This window comes from Galeopterus variegatus, unplaced genomic scaffold, assembly GCF_000696425.1.
Source record: "Galeopterus variegatus unplaced genomic scaffold, G_variegatus-3.0.2 Scaffold2849, whole genome shotgun sequence".
NCBI classification, from domain to species: Eukaryota; Metazoa; Chordata; class Mammalia; order Dermoptera; family Cynocephalidae; genus Galeopterus; species Galeopterus variegatus.
Genome location: NW_007728960.1, coordinates 127,033 through 136,182, shown reverse-complemented (window position 1 = coordinate 136,182; position 9,150 = coordinate 127,033).

Genomic DNA, 9,150 nt, shown 5'->3' with positions numbered 1-9,150 from the left:
GGCTTAAAAGAGGGAGATGATAAGATTTATTTTCTCAACCTACAACTTCACTATTTACATTTAAAATTACTAAAACAAATTAAATTGACGTATTAGAGAGGTCTCTGAATTATGAAAGAGAATAGTATCCTCCAAAGAAACTAGACAAATTGTAAATAAGAAATGTAAAAACATGACAAAGCTATATTTTTCTTAGCTTTATAAATTTTAATAAGTTACACGCAACCAAGCATTTTCAAATAGTATATCGGTGCCAGTTGTGACATTATTTCAAGACTAATTGTTCAGAGTTTAAAGAAAACAAAGTGAATATTTTAAACATGGACATTAGGAGTACTTTAAGAGCACAAAATTGTGTTATGTATATTTTGCTATTGAAAAAAATAGTCAGAAATTGCTTTTGACATTATTCAAAGTGAAACTAACCAGTCATAAAAGGACAAATATTGCACAATTCCACTTATATGAGGTACCTAGAATATTCAAATTCATAGAGACAGAAAGTAGAACAGTGGTTACCAGGGGCTGGAGAGAGAGGGCAATGGAGAGTTATTTTTTAATGGATAAAAAGTTTCAGTATGAGATGACAAAAACGTTTTGGAGATGGATAGAGGTGATGGTTACACAACGATGTGAAGGTATAAATGTCCCTCACTATCCATGAGGGATTGGTTTCAGGACCTCCGTGGATGCTGAAGTTCCTTATATAAAATGGCACGGTATTTGCATAGAACCTACACACATCCTCCTAAAAACTTTAAATCATCTCTAGATTACTTGTAATGCCTAAAACAATGTAAGTGCTATATTTCTGAAGGATAGCCTGCTGGTATGATATATTCAAAGTACTAAAAAAAAAAAAAAAACAACCAGGCTGGTAGGTTTTTTTCTTAGTACTTTGAATATATCATTCCATTCTCACCTTGCCTGGAAGGTTTCTGTTGAGAAGTCTGCTGTTAGTCTGATGGGGACTCCCTTAAAAGTGACTTGATGCTTTTCTCTTGCTGTTTTTACGATTCTCTCTTTGTCTTTGACTTTTGACAGTTTGACTGCAATGTGTCTGAGAGAGGACCTTTTTGGATTGATTGTGTTTGTGAATATTTGAGCCACTTGATTCTGGAAGTCCATATCTCTCCCAATACCTGGAAAGTTTTCAACTATTACTTTGTTAAATATGTTTTCAATACCTTTTTCTTTCTTTTGCATATAATCTACACAAACCTCCTATAAACCTTTAAAAACTCTCTAATTCTTTGTGTTTTTTTATTTTAAGTTCTCAATATACATTGCAGTTGATTTTCGTGACCCTTTACCCATTCCTCATTTCCCCTCCCTCACTCCCCTCCCCACACCACATCATATCTGTTCACTTGATTTAACAAGTTCAAAGAATTGTCGTAATTGTTGTGTCTTCTTCCCCCGCCCACCCTTTATTTGTTTGTGTTTATTTATTTATTTTTAGCTCCCACAAATAAGTAAGATTATGTGGTATTTCTCTTTCTGTGCCTGACTTGTTTCACTTAATATAATTTTCTCTAAGTCCATCCATGTTGTTGTGAATGGTAGTATTTCATTCTTTTTTATAGCAGAGTAGGATTCCATTGTGTAGACATACCACAGTTTCTTTATCCAGTCATCTGATGATGGACATTTGGGCTGAATCCAATTCTCGGCTATTGTAAATAGAGCTGCAATAAACATTGGAGTACAAGTATCCCTTCGGCATGATGATTTCCATTCCTCTGGGTATATTCCCAGCAGTGGAATAGCTGGGTCATATGGTAGATCTATCTGCAATTGTTCGATGAACCTCCATACCATTTTCCATAAAGGTTGTACCATTTTGCAGTCCCACCAACAGTGTATGAGGGTTCCTTTTTCTCTACAACCTCTCCAGCATTTATCATTCTCAGTCTTCTGGATAGTAGCCATCCTAACTGGAGTGAGAGGGCATCTCAAAGTAGTTTTGATTTGCATTTCCTGGATGCTGAGCATTTTTTCATGTGTCTGTTGGCCATTCAAATATCTTCCTTTGAGAAATGCCTATTTGGCTCCTTTGCCCATTTTTTAATTAGGTTATTTGGTTTTTTGTTGTAAACTTGTTTCAGTTCCTTGTATATTCTGGATATTAGTCCTTCATCAGATGTATATATTGCAAATATTATCTCCCACTCTGTTGGTTGTCTTTTCACTCTGTTCATTGTTTCTTTTTTTTTTTTTTTTTTTTTGTGACTGGTAAGGGGATCGCAACCCTTGGCCTGGTGTCACCCGCACCGCACTCAGCCAGTGAGCGCACTGGCCATCCCTATGTAGGATCCAAACCCGCGGCGGGAGCGCTGCTGCGCTCCCAGCAGCACACTCTCCCGAGTGCTCCACGGGGTAGGCCCTGTTCATTGTTTCTTTTGCTGTGAAGAAGCTTTTTAGTTTGATATAATCCCATTTATTTATTTTTCCTTAGTTGCCTGTGCTTTTAGAGTCATATTCATGAAGTCTGTATCCACTCCTACTTCCTGGAGTGTTTCCCCTATGTTTTCTTTAAGGAGTTTTATTGTTTGGGGATGTATATTTAATACTTTAATCCATTTTGAGTTGATTTTGGTTTATGGTGAGAGGTACAGGTCTAGTATCATTCCTCTACATATGAATATCCAGTTTTCCCAGCACCATTTGCTGAAGAGGCAGTCTCTTCCCCAGTGTGTAGACTTGGTGCCTTTGTCAAAGGTCAGATGGCTGTAGGTGTATGGGTTGATTTCTGGGTTCTCTATTCTATTCCATTGATCCAGGTGCCTGTTTTTAATGTCAGTACCATGCTGTTTTGGTTATTATAGCTTTGTAGTATAGTTTAAAGTCAGGTAGTGTTATGCCTCCAGTTTTATTATTTATTTATTCCTTTTTTTTTTTTTTTTTTTTTTTTTTTGCTCAGGATTGCTTTGGCTATGTGCAGTCTTTTGTTATTCTATATAAATGTTTGGATAGTTTTTTCCATTTCTGAGAAAAATGTCATTGGAATTTTGATGGGTATTGCACTGAATCTGTAAATCACTTTGGGTTATATGGGCATTTTCACAATGTTAATTTTTCTGATCCAAGAGCATGGGATATCTTTCCATCTTCTTGTGGCCTCTTTAATTTCTCTCAGCAGTGGTTTGTAGTTCTCTTTGGAGAGATTTTTCACACCCTTGGTTAACTTTATTCCTCAGTATTTTATTTTTTTGGTGGCTATTGTAAATGAGTTAGCTTTCTTGATTTCTTTTTCTTCATGTTGACTGTTGTATAGAAATGCTACCGATTTTTGTGTGTTGATTTTAGATCCTGAAACTCTGCTGAAGTTAATTATCAACTCTAAGAGGTTTTTTGTAGAGGCTTTAGGCTGTTCTACATATAGAATCATATCATCCACAAACAGGGACAGTTTGACTTCATCTTTTCCAATCTGGATGCCCTTTATTTCCTTCTCTTCTCTGATTGCTCTGGCTTATACTTCCAACACTATGTTAAATAGTAGTGGTGAAAGTGGGCATCCTTGTCTAGTTCCTGTTCTACCTAACTTGTACAGAGTCTTTATCATGAACTCATGTTGAATTTTGTTAAATGCTTTTTCAGCATCTATAGAGATGATCATATGATTTTTGTCTTTGCTTTTATTGATGTGGTGTACCACATTTATTGATTGGTGTATGTTGAACCAGTCTTGCATACCTGGGATGAATCCCACTTGATCAAGGTGGCTAATTTTGTGTTTGTGTTGCTGTATTCTGTTAGCTAGCATTTTATTGAGGATTTTTGCATCTATATTCATCAGGATATTGGCCTGTAGTTTTCTATTCTTGATGCATCTTTGTATGGTTTTGGTATCAGGGTGATGTTTACCTCATAGACTGAGTTTGGGAGAATGGCCTCTGTTTCAATCTTTTGGAATAGTTTGTAGAGAATTGGTATCAGTTCCCCTTTAAAGGTTTGGTAGAACTCTGCAGTGAACCCATCTAGCCCTGGACTTCTCTTTGTTGGGAGCCTTCCGATAACAGCTTCAATCTCTTTTATTGTTATTGGTCTGTTCAGATAGTCTATATCTTCTTGACTAAGTTTTGGTAGTTTGTATGTGTCCAGAACTTTATCCATTTCCTCCAGATTTTCAAACTTGTTTGCATATACTTGATTATAGTAGTCTCTAATGATTCCTTGTATATGATTCCTAGTATTTCTGAGGTATCAGTTGTAATATCACCTTTTTCATTTCTAATTTTTGTTATTTGGGTCTTCTCCTTTTCTTAGTTAGCACTGCTAAAGGTTTGTCAACTTTATTTATCTTTTCAAAAAACTAACTTTTGTTTCTCTGACCTTTTGTATTGTTTTTCAGTTTTCTATTTCACTTAATTCTGCTCTGATCTTAATTATTTCTTTCAATCTACAAACTTTGGTTTTGGAAGTGTTAATTTGTTGCTTTGCCATCTTTCGATTCTTCTAAAGGAAGCATTTAATATGATAAATTTCCTCCTTAGTACTGCTTTTGCAGTATCCCATAGGTTTTGGTATGATGCATCATTATTTTCATTAGTTTCAAGAAATTTTTTGATTTCCTGTTTAATTTCTTCTTGGACCCATATGTCATTAAGTGTAATGTTGTTTAATTTCCATGTGTTCGTATAGTTTCCAGAGTTTCATTTGTTATTGATTTCTAATTTTAATCCATTGTGATCTGAAAAAATACACGGAATAATTCCAAATTTTTTGAATTTGTTGAGACTTCGTTGTGCCCCTAACATGTGGTCTATCCTGGAGAATGTTCCATGAGATGATGAGAAGAATGAATATTCTGAGGTTGTTGGATAAAATGTTTTGTAGATATCTGCCAAGTCCAATTGGTCTAAAGTGTTGTTTAGATCTTGTGCTTCTCTATTGATTTTTGCCTAGATGATCTGCCCAATGATGAGAGTAGGGTGTTTGGGTCCCCCACTATTATGGTGTAGTATCTATCTCATTCTTTAAATCTAATAGTGTTTGATTTATAAATCTGGCTGTTCCAACATTGGGCACATATATATTTATGGTTGCTATGTCTTTTTGATAGATAGATCCTTTTAACATTATACAGTGGCCTTCTTTATCTCTTTTTATGGTTTTTGCTTTAAAGTCTATTTTATCTGTTATAAGAATAGCTACTCCAGCTCTCATTTTTCATTTCTATTTGCATGGTATGTCTTTTTCCATCCTTTCACTCTTAGTCTATGTGTGTCCTTACAGGTGAGGTGAGTCTCTTGAAGGCAGCATATTGTTGGGTCCATCTTTTTAATCCAGTTAGTCAGTCTGTGTCTTTTGAATGGAGAATTTAATCCCTTTACATTTAGAGCTACTATTGAAAGGTGTTGATTTACTACTAGCATTTTATTGATTTTTGTTTAGATGTCTTAAGTATCTTTTGTTCCTTTCTTTCTGATTTTGTTTGTGTTCTGTATTTGTTGGTTTCTTAGGGTGGTAGATAAACTGTCTTTTTTCTTTATTGCTGCCATTTTTGTTTTGCTGGTAGGTTTTGTTCTTTCTTGAGTATTCGTGGCATTGATGGTTGTTTTTCGGGTAAGAAACCCAGTACTTCTTTTAGAATTTCTCGTAAGGCTGGTTGTGTGGTAGAGAATTCTCGCAATTTTTCTCTGAGTAATATATTATTTTCCTTCATTTCAGAAGGATAGCCTTGCTGGGTAGTGTATTCTTGGCTGGCAATTTTTGTCCTTTAGTATTTTGAATATATCATCCCATTCTTTTCTGGCTTTTAGGGTTTCTGATGAAAAGTCTTATGTTAGTCTGATTGGGGCTCTCTTATAGGTGACTTGCCACTTCTCTCTTGCAGCTTTTAAGATTCTCTCTTTGTATTTGAGTTTTGCCAGTTTGATTATTACATGTCTTGGAGATGACCTTTTTGGGATGAATATGTTTGGGGATCTCTGGGCCTCCTGAATCTGAAGATCTGTGAGTTTCCCTGTACATGGGAAGTTTTCTGCTATTATTTCATTGAAAATGTTTTCAATGCCATTTCCTTTTTCCTCCCCTTCTGGAATACCCATGATTCGGATACTTTAGTGCTTAAGGTTGCCTGTTATCTCTCTTAGATCTTCTTCAATTTTTTAAATTCTTTTTTCTTTTTTCTGTCTGTCTGTGTTAATTCAAGCAGCCTGTCTTCAAGGTCAGAAATTCTCTCTTCTGCTTGTTCTAGCCTGCTGTTTAGACTCTCTGTTGTGTTTTTTATTTTGTTGAGTGAATCCTTCAGCTCCTCAAGCTCTCCTACAGTCTTTCTCAGGGCATTGATTTCTTTATACATTTCTTCTTTCAGGTGCTGTATACTTTTTCTCATTTCATTGTGTTATCTAACTGAGTTTTCTTTTATCTATTTTAGTTTCCTTAGAATTGTTGCTTGAAATTCCTTGTCAGTCATTTCAAGGACTTCTTGTTCTATAGGATCTAGAGCTTGAGAGTTATTATTTCCCTTTGGTGGTGATGCACTTTCTTGATTTTTCATATTTCTGGTATCTTTCCTTTGGTGCTTAGTCATTGTGACAGGGGGGTGTCACAGTCCACTCATTCCACCCTAATATCTGGCCTGGATCCTTAAGGGACTGCTAATTCTGGGCACAGGAACTAGCCTGGGCTGGGGGTCCCATGGCACCTACCTTTTGCAGCATGACTGACTCAGGGTGTGTGGACCAGGCAGCTCTCAGGCCTCTCTAAATGACAGGGACTGGCCTTAGCTGACCATCCCATGGCGCACGGCTCCTGCCTGTTCTGGTGCAGATCTCAGGCCTCCTGTTTTTGCTGTTTAATAGTTTCAAATTGGTTGATTTGTGGGAGAAAGCGATGCTAGGTACCATCTACTCTGCCCTCTTGACCAGAAGCCTCAATCTCTAATTATTTGTAATACTTCATATAATGTAAATGCTGTATAAACAGCTGTTATGCCATATTTTTTTATTTGTATTATTCACTATGATTGTATTGTTATTTATTATGGGGTTTTTTTCATATATTTTTGATCAGTGCTTGGTTTAATCCATGAATGTGGAGCCCATGGATATGGAGGGCCAACTATTCTTAATACCACTGAACTGTACACTTAAAAATAGTTAAAATGGTAAATTCTGTTATGTATATTTCACCACAATAAAAATATAATAGATGGATCAATATATGGGGCTATATCAGCACCAACCAATCAATAAAGAAAAGCTTTTATGTGCAAGCTCAGCATCAAAGACAAATGATGTAATAACTTTGGGGTAATCACTTTATTAGTTTTAAAGAGTTTGTAAAAATGCTTTAATTCTAAATTGTTCATAAACATTCTCCTTTTTCTTCTTTTAAAGTCAATATTTCTGTCTCTTGTCTTAGTCTTTAAGTGTTAACTCAGCCTGTACTAGGCAAAGGAATAGCAAATTATTTACCCTAGGGAAAAAAAATGATTCAACTGCAGAATTATTCACTTCAGTGGGGAAAGCTTAGAAACTACTTTAGGGGCCGGCCCAGTGGCGCACTGCTACAGTGCGCCGCTTGGGAGCGCAGCGGCGCTCCCGCCGAGGGTTCGGATCCCACATACAGACCGGCCGCTCACTGGCTGAGCGAGGTGCGGGCGCGACACCGAGGGTTGCGATTCCGTTGCTGGTCCCGGTCCGGTACGGGCGCGACACCGAGGGTTGCGATCCATTGCCGGTCACGAAAGAAAGACAAAAAGGAAAAAAAAAAAAAGAAACTACTTTAATATGCAAAATGGGGAAACTAAAAAAAAAGTCCTGTCCCATACAAAGATGGTGAGTCACAGAAGAAAACTGAATAGCCATAGATGTTTTAGGTGTGTTTGCAACATGTCAAAAGCAAACCATGACAAAATGTATCCAGTATGATTCTATAATTGTTTTAAAAGGCTAATGGATAGATAGTAAAATCCTATAAAGGTATTGGAAATAATATGCTTTATCTCCTTTTTTTAAAATGCACTTGTAAAATGAAGTAATAGAAAAATTTACAAGCCATTTTAATTTCATAAAATTTTTTAAAAGCTATTTTGACCAATTTAAGAAAATGGGCAGTAATATATGCACTTTTGTACACTACTGGTAGGTATAAACTTTAAGGGAGAAATGTTTGGCAACAGAACAAGTTAAATATTTGTCACATCTGTACCTATCATTCTGCAACTCCATTAGTAAGGAATAAAAAACAACAAAATATTCCTAGACATTCGAGTGCAAAGATATTCATCCTAGAATTCATCTTACAAGGAAAAAATCAGAACCTTTTAAAACATACCCCAACAGGACTTGGTTGCAGAAATTATAGTTCATCCCTGTGATGAAATATGATATAACAACAGAATTATAGAATATTAATGATTTAGAAAGATAGTCCCAGGCAACAGTTGTAGTTAAAATAGCCTCCAATGAAGCCATGCATATTGTATTAAAAATATAAAGGTGTGTAGAAACCTATTTATTAAAAATGTATTTTGTCAAGTAGTGGCATTAGGAGTGGTATTAGGATTTTGACTTTTTCTGACATTGACAATTTTTGTTAATATTTTTGTAAAATATTATATATTATAATTATGTAAAATTTGTATAAAATAAATTTTTTCAACTATAAACAAAGTACTTCTGCTCAAAGTGAAGTAACATGGTGTCTGTCTCAAAGCAAAGAATGTGTGTGATTTTTTAGTCATCATGGCAGAGGGTTTCACAGTCCACTCGTTCCACCCTGGTGTCTGCAGCTGTGACAAGGAGTTCTGCTGATGCTCAGCTGCCTGTTCCTGCCTCAGGGTCTGGGGGTCGGTGGGTGGGGCTTCTCGGGGGCAGGAGCTCACCTGGCCTGGATCCAATGGCAGGTCTGTGCGTGGTTTTTTGAGTTGGATACTGAACTAGCCTTTTTTTTTTTTTTTTTTTCAAGGAATACCATTTTTACTTGAAAGACAATGAACAGACTTGGGTATTTGACAGACATTTTCTAAAAAATTACCAAAGTGAACTTGTCACTTCCAGAAAAATAACTAACAGTAAGAAAGAAACAAATAAACAATAAGAAGAGAAAGAGAAAGAAAGAAAGAAAGAAAGAAGGAAGGAAGGAAGGAAGGAAGGAAGGAAGGAAGGAAGGAAGGAAGGAAGGAAGGAAGGAAGG